The 11,522-nt window shown below is 35.3% G+C and overlaps 1 pseudogene; it reads right to left on the reverse strand.

Moving 5' to 3' along the window:
- Positions 1 to 4,730: 4,730 nt before the first annotated feature.
- On the reverse strand, positions 4,731 to 5,266 carry LOC149181349 (germin-like protein 1; annotated as a pseudogene).
- Positions 5,267 to 11,522: the final 6,256 nt, after the last annotated feature.

The following is an 11,522-nucleotide window of genomic DNA, read 5'->3' on the forward strand; positions in this document are numbered from 1 at the left end:
TGGTGCATATTTCTTTCTCCTCTCATTGACCAATTTTTAATATTGAACTTTGGAAAAAGTGGAAAAAGTTTGTGAAGTGTGCATTTTTTTTTTGTTAAGCTTGGTAGGTCCTCTTTTTTCCATTCATTTATAAGAAAATTTACACGACATAGATTGGCTAGGTGGCCTCAACTTGCCCATTGGGAAACCAAGTCTGTTGGCCACCTATCCGCATTGTATGCCATCCAAAAACAAAAAAGTTTCAGTATTTCTATCCAAGCTATATAAGTCTCTGTTTCATGACCATACTCTAGATTTTTACCTATACATATTCTTGCATAAGGAAAAGTAAAATCTATCTGCATATAAAACAAAATGAAACAAGGGAGATTATCTAATCATTATTTTCCACCAAGGTCGATTCCACTGGCGCAGGGTCTTTGACATTCGATCCAGGCATCTCAGACAGTTCTAAGATACATGAAGTATGCCTCTCAATTTTTCCCAGTGTGATATCTTGCTTATGGAGTTGAAACTGAACTTTTTGGAATTCCTGTTTGTAGCTCGGCATGCCTTGGACAGTAACAACCATGCCCATCGAAAGATGCTCCATAGCCTTTGTCCAACAGGATTTCCATCAACTAATAAAGGTATAAGGTCTATTTAAATTGAGTGATTGTGCCTCTAGTGTTACTAGGATCCGAGACTAGGGTCCTCCAGTCATCCATTTTCGCATCTGTCTCACTATCCTACTTGACTTCCTCTTCCCATTCCTCTAAAATTTTCTGAATACCTTCATCATTGCCCTCACGATATGCCTCTGCAGCCTCGCTGATAAGCCTTTCCACTTCTACCCGTGAGAGGCTCAGATGTGCTCGGTTCCTTTTCCTTTTTGGGCAGCTGGGCCTGTCTTCCACGGCCACAACTTTTCGCAGGACGAGCCATGGCGAAGATGCCCCAATCTTGTTCATTGCAACAATTCATTAACCAAAAACAATTCAACATGGTATAACAATGATCACGCCCCTAGTTTGTACTATCACAAATAACTGCCCCACCTTGCTCCTCCCCTTCCCCTTCGGTGTCGATGCTAGAGCCTTCGTGGCCATAGGTCCATTCCCCAGGAGGGGCCGACCTACTGCCACTAGCAAATAGCCTTCGTCGCCACACCCATCTCCTCACAGCCGCAGGAAGGTTATCTTCCCCTCGCCAATTACCAGTTGGTGAGCATTGTCGCATGCCAGTGTTAGGCTAGCCATGGTTTGCATACCCTTTCCCCTCTACCCAAGACGCAAGCAAATAGCCATTGATATTTTCTTGCCTGACTTCCCACCCATGATTCCCAGCATTTCCCTCTTTGCAATTATAGCTATCTACCTCCTAGTGGTTGTGAAGTGTGCATTTGGTGTTAATACCAATTTTCAATATTGAACTGTCTCACTTGATCAAAAGCTTGAAGTCTTTTACATTCTACCTGCACATAATTTGATCATGTACCTGCACATAAATTCAGCATGTACCCATTTCATATTTCAAGTCTTTTATGATATCTATTTCCCCTAACTATGCAAAATTCCTACGAGTTACAATTCAAGCTTCCATAATTGTGTTAATTTAGATACAACCATCTTATATGCAATTTTACTGAGGAAATAATTTCAAACATAAGTAACAAATTTATTGTCTTCCTCTAATATCCATTTTCCCTAGCACTGCTAAATTTCCCTCCCAAATTATTCTTGACCCATCAAATGATTCTAAGTTAATTTGGTCACACCTATCTTATATGCTATCTTTTTGAGAGTATAATTTCTAATTTAGTTGGTAGGGATTCTAATTTAGGTGGTAGGGACTAAGCTACCCTGTCGTATAGTCGTTGTTAAGAGAAACTAAGCTTTCCATCCTTTATTAATCATTTCTCAATGCTAGAGCTCCAATGAATCTTAATTTCTAATTTAGGTGGTAGGGATTCTAATTTAGGTGATAGGGACTAAGCTACCCTATGGTAGTCGTTATTAAGAGAAAATAATCTTTCCATCCTTTATTAATCATTTCTCAATGCTAGAGCTCCAATGAATCTTGTGATGAATGTCAACGCTAAGATATTTTTATGAATTAACTTTCTCTACATTGATAATATCGTACATAATGTTAGTGTAAATGATATTTTTAAAATATAATTATCACAACCTTTATCTTATCAATGTTTATTGATGTTTATTGGTAGACATGTACAAGAATAAAAGTCTTGAGAATTCTTAGTTACTTCATGAGATAATTTTTTCTATGACAACAACTTAGAGGAAGTTAACTCATATAAATATCTAGAAAAACTTAACTTTCAACAAGATCTTAAGTGGAATTATAACAATGAGAAAATGAATAAATATAGAGAATTATAAAGGAATTGAAAAATGGAGAAGTGTTGTATAACTTATAATATTGATATTAAAAGCAATATGCCATATCTCATCCCCTTCATAGAAGTTGGTATTTCCTCCATTGAGAGTATGGTTGTGACTAAGAACCTTATGTACAGTCAAAATACAATTAGGTTTCTTAAGATTGCTTCAAAATTCGTTTCTTAAGATTGCTTCAAAATTCAGTCAACATTGGGGTTAGCACAAAGTTGCTAAGACTTGGATAAAGCATTGTGAATAAATGAGGTAGTCATTTCAAAGAATATTGATGCCAATAAGAATACTCATCAAAAGTACAAAGATTAAGGAAACTTCTCTCCAATATTTATGAGCATAAAAACAAATTGCTAAAACAAAAGAACTAAATTGTTATAGTTTTCCATAAGATTAGATAAACCAAAGTTAGTATTTATAGATGGTAGCAATCATTATCATAATCAACAACCACCTTTTCTATTCTTATCAGTAGCAGTTACCTTCACCACTTCACCTTCAACTAGCCCAACCACATAATATATACACCAATACACATCTATCACCTTATATCAACCACCTCTCAATGACTTCATGAATAGTTAAGTACTAATTGGGAAAGTATTGAAATAAAAGTGAAATCTTATAGTGGAGCATCAATTATTTAGAAAACAATGGTAACATCTTTACGTTGAAAATTTTTCTAACCAACTAGAGGTTTTATCACCTAACAAATATGAAAAGTTTTTTTTTTTAACTTCAATATGGAAACAATAATATAGATGAATTTGTTGAAAAGTAGTTTAATATCACCAAGATCTAAAAAGGTAGTACAATAAAAGTGAAGGATGAAGAGGATGTTGTAATAAAGATTTGTATATATACAATGAAATTAAAATACAAAATGTCAGTGTAAAGGAAGAATTTGAAAAAAAGAGAAAAAATGGGTTTGAAAATTTATATATAAGTTAACTCTTTTTAAAAAGAAAGCCTATTTTGTAAATAAAAAAAAATAAAATAATCTTTAATATGGTCACAACTATATTATATGCAATTTTTCTTAGAGGTAATTTCTAACTTATGTGGTAGGGACTAATCTACCATCTAGCACTTGTTTGTAGTTGTCAAGACCAATGAAGCTTTCCATCCTTTATTAATCATTTCTCAATGTTGGAGCTCCAATGAATCTTGTGATGAATGCCAACTCTAAGATATTTGTATGAATTAACTTCCTCCTTTAATATGGTCACAACCATATTATATGCAATTTTTCTTAGAGGGTAATTTCTAACTTATGTGGTAGGGAGTAATCTACCCTCTAGCACTTGTCTGTAGTTGTCAAGGCCAAAGAAGCTTTCCATCCTTTATTAATCATTTCTCAATGTTGGAGCTCCAATGAATCTTGTGATGAATGCCAACTCTAAGATATTTGTATGAATTAACTTCCTCTATATTGATAATCGCAAACATAAAGTTAGTGTAAATGGTCTTTTAAGATCTAATTATCACAACAAATTGAATAAAAACTCTTGATTCTTAATTTAACTTAAACAAAAAAAGGTACAATTTATATATTTTGGAACCATCCATTCTTTTAAAAAAAAAAACTCCCCACTTTGCATCTTCATAAAGAAGGCTGGAAATTTAATATTACATTTTGCCAAACTAAAAATTTTCAAACCAAAATGAATCATCCAAAAATAGAAATTATTTCCAAATTAAATAAAAGATATGAGAATGAAAGAACATATACAAATTCAGGTAAAATTTTATAAAAAAATTACAATGAATTAATCAATTTCTAGTTATTATTATTTTATTTTTTATATAACATACATTTAATAGGTTCCCAAATCTATAAATTTTAACCTAATGTCATTTAAGACTATCAAAATGAAAGAATATACAAATTTTGGTAAATTTTTATAAAAAAAAATACAATGAATTAATAATTCAAATTCTAACTAGAAATTTTTTTATATGTAAAATGCATATGGTAAACTCCAAAATCTATAAATTTAAACACAATATCATAACATTTCTTATTATTCAGAATTAGTTCCCATGAAAGCTTCACCAATCACTTCCAAAAGTTTAGAGAGAATTTACTGAATGAAAATCACAGCCAACTTCCGGTACAGATTTCAGTTTCAACAAAACTTCTTTTTTCTTTTTTCTTTTTCTTTTTTTTTTTAATTCAGAAACATGGCTAAAAATTATGATAATGTGCAAATCAATGGATATGCAGCAACCTTACTAAACCAACATATCATTAATGGATGAAATTTCATTAGAATGAGGCAGTACAAGTTGAAGCTTGAAGGATCAATACTTGAAACAGATATATATACATATATCCTAGCCGCTACCTCCTAAGAAAGCCTTGAGGCGCTTCACCTCAACATAGGAAAGGAACATATTCTTCTCGATGACAGGAGGGATTGCCGGCAAAGGGAGCGGCATGATGGCTCCTTTGTGGAGTGTTTTGTTGTACACAATATTGCTTAAAGATTTGAATCCAGCAAAGATTACTCCTTCAACCACCAACAGAATCTCAGAACCTTATGGATGGTTATGCAATGGAATGACGCCTTTGGGCGCGAGGTCGAGTCTAGCTATCGACACGCCATGGCCATTCACTGCAAAAAACTTTGCTCAGATGGTCGGAGTTACAGCAACACTAAAAAGGCCGGAGTTACAACAGCACCGATGTTGTTGTTTACATTCCCAATATCTTCCAATCTGCAGTTAAGGATGAAGCCACCTTGCAAGGATAAGCTGGGAGTGAGCGACAAGTCTGCCACTCAGAAATCTTGTGCACGTGAAGGATGAAAAGAAAAATTACACTGGACTAGTACAATCGCTAGCAGGGATGCAATATTGGAAGTTTCCATGATTGATTAATCCAATGCTATAATTGCAGAACCCAAAAAAGTTTATAGGGTCATAGAATAACCTCGTGAGTATCTTAACTACATATAATTGATTTCCGTTTCACAGGAAATTTGTCCTTCCACTCCCCAAAACATTGTTTTCACTCTGAAATCTACAGATCCAACTATTTCGGCCACCCCATAGAAATGGAGGCTTCTATTCACCTGCATGCTAACGGACATCTAGATCAACTATTAAACTTCAAAATAATGGTATTTTTTCCAAAACAATGGCCAAACTTGGAATGGAAAAATTACAGCAAGAAGAAGAGTCCGGAAATATCGATGAGCAAATAAAACAATCTTGCGAGAGAAACCTTTTTATGAAAAACAAGACAGAAATAAGTCTTTGTTTTAACCCATCAAGAAATAGTTAAGTAAGAAGAAATCGTTCAGCGAGAAGAAACAGTTCTGCCAGAAGAAGTTACTCATTTTAATTATTATTATTTTTTTTAATTATTAACTATTTATTTGACAGTGTAAAATTATTCAATCGCCTACCATTCTATTTAATGGTGTAGATTTGTACAAAGTGGTATTGTGGAGAGTCAAAGGGAAACGCCTTACCGCATAAATATATTATCATGTAAATATTGGACAATCTAAGAGCTCTGCTCATTTCAATGGTATAGATCTCTAATTTAAACAAGCTATGTATGTAGCATATGGTTGCATAATGCTAACCTGTTTGACAAGTGTTATAAACATGTGATTGAAGAAGGATCCACATGGAGATTCAAGGCGTGATAACCCACCCTATTTTTTCTATGGATCCTCTACTCCTCATTACTTACAATATTCATCCCTCTCAATTTCTGAAGAAATTAGGGAATACAGGAGGACAAACGGGCTACACGATATGAGCTTGCATAACAACAAAAGAAAACAACGAAAATGCAGGCATCACTAGCTCTCCCCTTCTCAGCTCCATGTCCCAGCAGGCTTCCTCACACTCACCACAAGCCCCTACCATTGGGCACTATTAGGCTCACCCAGAATTTCCAAAGGTTTTTGCAACATAGGTGGCAAGCCATGGTGGAAAATCCAAGCATGGACTAGGATTCATGTGCAAAATCATAGGAGCCTTCTCATTTCTCTCAAAAAAAATCTCGAAGCTTTTTCAGAAAGAAATTTTGGGTTTGAACTTGTGTCTCTGAGTGTCCATGGAGGGCTAATAATAATTTGTGATGAAAATCTTGTCCGCAAAGTGTTTCCAACAGAGGTATGGGAGGGGAGGCATGCGAAGGAGACGTTGGCGTTGAAGTGAAATTGAAGGTCGGTTCGCCTCTTCAATCCTCTCCCACAGTGGGGGTTGACATAGATTATGTTGAGTATGTTTTGAAGCAGAAGATGTAAGTATTTTCTTGTTTTCTCTTTCTTTTTCCCTCTTTAATTTTTGCTCTTAGGTTCCTCTCTTGGCCCCAAGATTGAAACTCGGGGGCATCTTTTTGGGTATGTGAATTCATTTCTTTGGGTATTGTTGCAGGGTGTTTCCAGGTGAGCCGTGTGATGATATTGGAGGGAATTTTACGAGCCGAAATATCAAAGTGGTGTTTACAAAGAGAAAGAGCCCGCCAAATAGGGCCTTGGTTTTATGTGAATGTGTAACATAATCATCATGGCAAGTAGAGTGTGAAGGGTTGTAATAAATTTTGTAAATACAATTATGCATGGTATTGTGATACATTAAAGTCATATTGTATCTATATTTTAAGTATGTGGAGTTTACATTTTGTTGGACTCTTTTTGCATGATATCTAAAATCTTCTACAATTATCTTTATGGTTTAGCAGATATATGAAACATAGATTTATAAGTTATATGAGTCAACCACTCATCCTTTTTCACTCTCCACTCATGGAGTTGAGGGTATGTTCTCATCAACAAACTTGGAACAAGGATTTTGAACATGAAGGAGTAGGGAAGTTGAATAGGAAAACACTTCATTCTCTCATATTCAATTTATTATAAGATTTATGAGTACTTATTTAATATGAAAATAATTTTTTTAAAATGTTAAATTCATTACAAAAATCTTTGAGATATTAAAGTTTTCAGTATTACATCTTTAGTTTGTAATAAAACATCAACTTATCAAATCCATCCATTCACTCTAAGAATTATAAAAAAAGACAATTCTAATACTTAGAGAATGTTGAACTAGTGAGAAGGCCCGGGAGTTTTGAGAGATAATAGATCCAGGAAGTAATAATTTGAACGGATCAATGTCCTCTTCAAGTGAACGATGATCAACTAGAGTGATCCAAAATGGATCTTGAAACTCTCTAAGTCTTCATGAACGCTCTATAATTTATGCCAAAGATTAAAAATCTTGTGAAGATCAAGCTTATCAGAGGAATCCTCATGACAGTTGCTAACTGCGATCAGCGCGGATCAATGAAGGTCATCGATCAAGCGCGCAAAGCGGCAGACTATGGTAACGCGCGTTGTCGCGAATTAGCAAAGTCAGTGATGGTTTGAGTCAATGGGGGGAGGAATCTGATATTCAAGTTGCTATTCGCATATCGCAGGGAAAACCCCTCGAAAAGGGAGAGCCACATGCACTCGGACCCAAAAAATCATGAAATGCAGCAGAAAGTGTTTCGGTTCCGTCCGAGGGGGGATTCCACAGAAACCGGCAGGATATCGGAAGGGCTTCGAGCAGTAAGCGGTTTAGACCGAGTCCCGCCCGATGCCACACAGCGAGTGACACGCGTCCGGCGGAAGAGAGAGAAAACCGCTCACATTGGACGGGTAAACGTCGAGCAAGTTATCTGCCCGATATGTGCAATGACCATAGGATCTGGAGGGTCCAGATCAACGGCGGAGATGCGACCTGATGGATGACCAGATTTGACGAAGTTATAAAGCAGATTGTGCGGGATTTTGAAGTCCGATGTGGACAATGAGTTGGCAGAGATTCGTGTTTTGCAGGCATTCTTGGAGTAAACGGAAATAACGACTGTTTCAAACGATCGAGTGTTTCTGAAGAACCTGACATGCTCATTCATTAAAGGAATAGGTGGCCACCTCCCTATAAGGCATTATGCAGATAATGTAACTACCGAAAGAGGGGATTCGAAAGGACAAAGGCAGGGGAACTAGAAAGCAGAAAAGCGGAAACGAACAGTCAGGAAGTGGATTGGCGTTAAAGCCACAGATTGACAGAGAGAAAGAGGAGAGAGCCGAGGGAAGCACTAAGCAGACCTAGAAGCAGAGAAACCAGAGCCGAGTTGACCTGAAGAAGCAAAGGCAACAAGTGAGCCAGGGTTAAGACAAAGACAGAGAGAGTACTCCAGAGAGTTTGTGTACTCCAGAGAGACTTGGGGGATCCAAGTATAGTCCTACTGACTGTATCTGTTGTGTGAGACTCAAATTGAGCTCACTATAATAGGCAGAGCCACCAAAGGTTGGAGGCAGAGCTGCAGAGCCAGAGAGCTCTAATAGACTTCTAAAGAGCCACAAGGCTGCAGTGAAGTTGCAGCACAACAGGAGATCGAATGATCGAGCTGTGGCTGGTTGTCTGAGGTGTGTCAAAGACAAGAGAAGGAGTTCCAGAGACAAATGCAGAATTCTGAGGGAGTCAAAGAAGCCAAAAGCTCGAGAAGCTCAGAGCACTGATTGAAGGAGTCAAGTCCAGAGAAGCCTAGACCTGTCTGCAGGACAAGGATAGCCAGGGGTAAGATGGCATTCTAAGCCCATTGGTTCAGCTGTAAACCAATGGAGTTAAGTGTAGCACTTGTAAAAGAATTGAAGCCATAATCCCAGAGAGCCTAATCGAGTTGATTAGAGCTCAAGGAGACGTAGCCCAAGATATCAGGGTGTTCTCCATATTATATTGTTGTCTTATGGGTTTGTTGCATTGCTGCTTTATTTATTGTTATTTATGTTTCACATCAGCATAAGAAAATGAACATAAGCACTCAACAGTCAAAAACAAATACAAGCATACACCTATATTTTCAAGCATTTCTAAATTCTGCATTGGTTAATCTTTGAGACTTGGGAAAATTTAAAGCTTTGGAAGTGGGAGAGGTTCTTGTAATTTAGACAAGAAGCCTAAGTGCCCCATTTTCAGATCATAGAGCCTTGGAACTGAGGACTCCGAGTGTTGAGGAACTAGAAAAAGAAGGTCACTCGTTCTGTTGTTTATGATGTCGTCCGCTAAGGTGTTGCAGCAAGCTGGGATGGTCGTGAAGTAGTTGGAAAAAGGAAAACGGTGATAGACCCAGCTTGTTGTGAAGTAGTTAGAAAAAACAAAGGGTGACAGAGCTTGAAAAAGGAAAACGGTGACAAACCTTCCACGTGTCAAATTTTAATTGCAGCTAGAAAAACGAAAATAAAAACCTCTTATTGATTGGGTGAAGAATATCTAGTCACCCTAAACCCAGCGAGAAAGACGAAAATGAAAGCCTCTTATTGGTTGGGGTGAAGAATATCTACTCACCCTAAACCAGTATAGGAAACACCTCTCAATATAAAAATAATAACTCGTACACATTGCTAAAGATTTTAAAATGAGCGTTAAAGGGAATGTCACTTAATAAAGTGTATTTCTAATAAATAATTGTGATAACATTATTAAATACCTAATATTTATATTTATAAAAATAATAACTCGTACACATTGCTAAAGATTTTAAAAGGAGCATTAAAGGAGATCCACTTAATAAAGTGTATTTCTAATAAATAATAATAACGATAACATTATTAAATACCTAATATTTATATTTATTTTAATTAATTTAGATTTAGTTAAAGTTTAATTAGTTTTAGATTTATTTTAATACAGAATTTATTAAGTGTCGTAAGGACAGGATTCAATTTTATATAGTAAATATATTTATTAGGTAAAATTTGAAAAAAAAATCCTTTTAAATATTAAATAGAGTTAAGATAAACTTATATTAGCTGAAAATTTTAAAATAAGAAAAGAAATTCAAAGTTTAAGATGGCAAGTTCGTTTGGGGTAGTTCAATTGGCAATGGTTGTGGAAATGAAGTCTCACTGAACCGAAAGTCTTAGGTTCAAATCTTGTGCTATTCCCCCAATCAGGGTGAGAAGTTGGACATGATGAAGATGTAGTCCTACCAAGCTTAAAAAAAAAAAATTCAAGATGGCAAACAAATAGTTGTGCAATACATTTGGCAAATAAAGTTATGAGTTTGCAATACATTTGATATGTTATAAATATATTACTTAGTAGTGTAAAATACAAAATAAAAGAAATTCCAAGTTCAATATGTCAAACAAACTGCGCTGCAATACATTTGGTAAGTATGCATTTGATATTTTATAAATATATTACTTATTAGTAGTGAATTGCACATAGTTTATGATTCCAAACACACATTGTTATCAAATAGTGTATTGTTGGTTTAGTGTTCAATTGTTCCTCCCGATGGCTAAGGCCTTTATTCCATTCTTCATTATGTACAACATAGACAAAGTTCCTACTTCAAAATTGTTATTCCAAGTATTTTTTTTACTATCACCCCTCTTAATTATTTATCCATTGTGTCCATAATTCTATAAAGTTTATTACTTTTCATTGAAGATTGTGAATGGAGAGACTTTATATTGGTTTTCGTTGGAGATTGGGAATGGAGAGACTTTGTAATAGATCTATTTGGTGTGAGATCTCTTTAGTGGGATTTGTTACTACTTTGATCATTTTAATTGCTTTGAGGTGAAATTGAGTATTCCTTTAGGATTCTACAACATAAACATAGAATTATTGAGTAGTTTCCTCTCTTACAAACCTTTTTTTTAAAAGATATTTAATTAGGGATTTATTTGTTTTTATTTTGTTCTATTTTATTCTTCAAGTCTCTTTATTTCAATGTTTACAATACTATTGATTAAAGTGTATGTGTGATTTTGACCCAAAGTCATTAACAAAGGTTAATTATGGGTAAAACTTTTAATCCTCCTCCAAAATATTGTGACCTCACATCTCTTTCAACTAAGTTTATTATAACCCTTCCTATATAAACAAACAAGATGTCACACATCACTTGTGTCATAGTCAAGAACTTCACAGATTTTAGTAAAGGGTTTCCAAACAAAATTATTTTGCATTCAATATATTTACATATAATAAAAAATCTAACCATAATAAAAAATTAACTTCTTCCTCTTTGGTGTTCCCTTCCCCTGCTTCAAGATATACTAGGTTATTGCCATGAACCCATTCCACCAAAAAAGTTTGTGCAAT

The sequence above is a fragment of the Pinus tabuliformis genome, chromosome 3_2 (assembly GCF_031772625.1).
Source record: "Pinus tabuliformis cultivar Carrire ecotype Pingquan chromosome 3_2, CPIR1, whole genome shotgun sequence".
NCBI classification, from domain to species: domain Eukaryota; kingdom Viridiplantae; phylum Streptophyta; class Pinopsida; order Pinales; family Pinaceae; genus Pinus; species Pinus tabuliformis.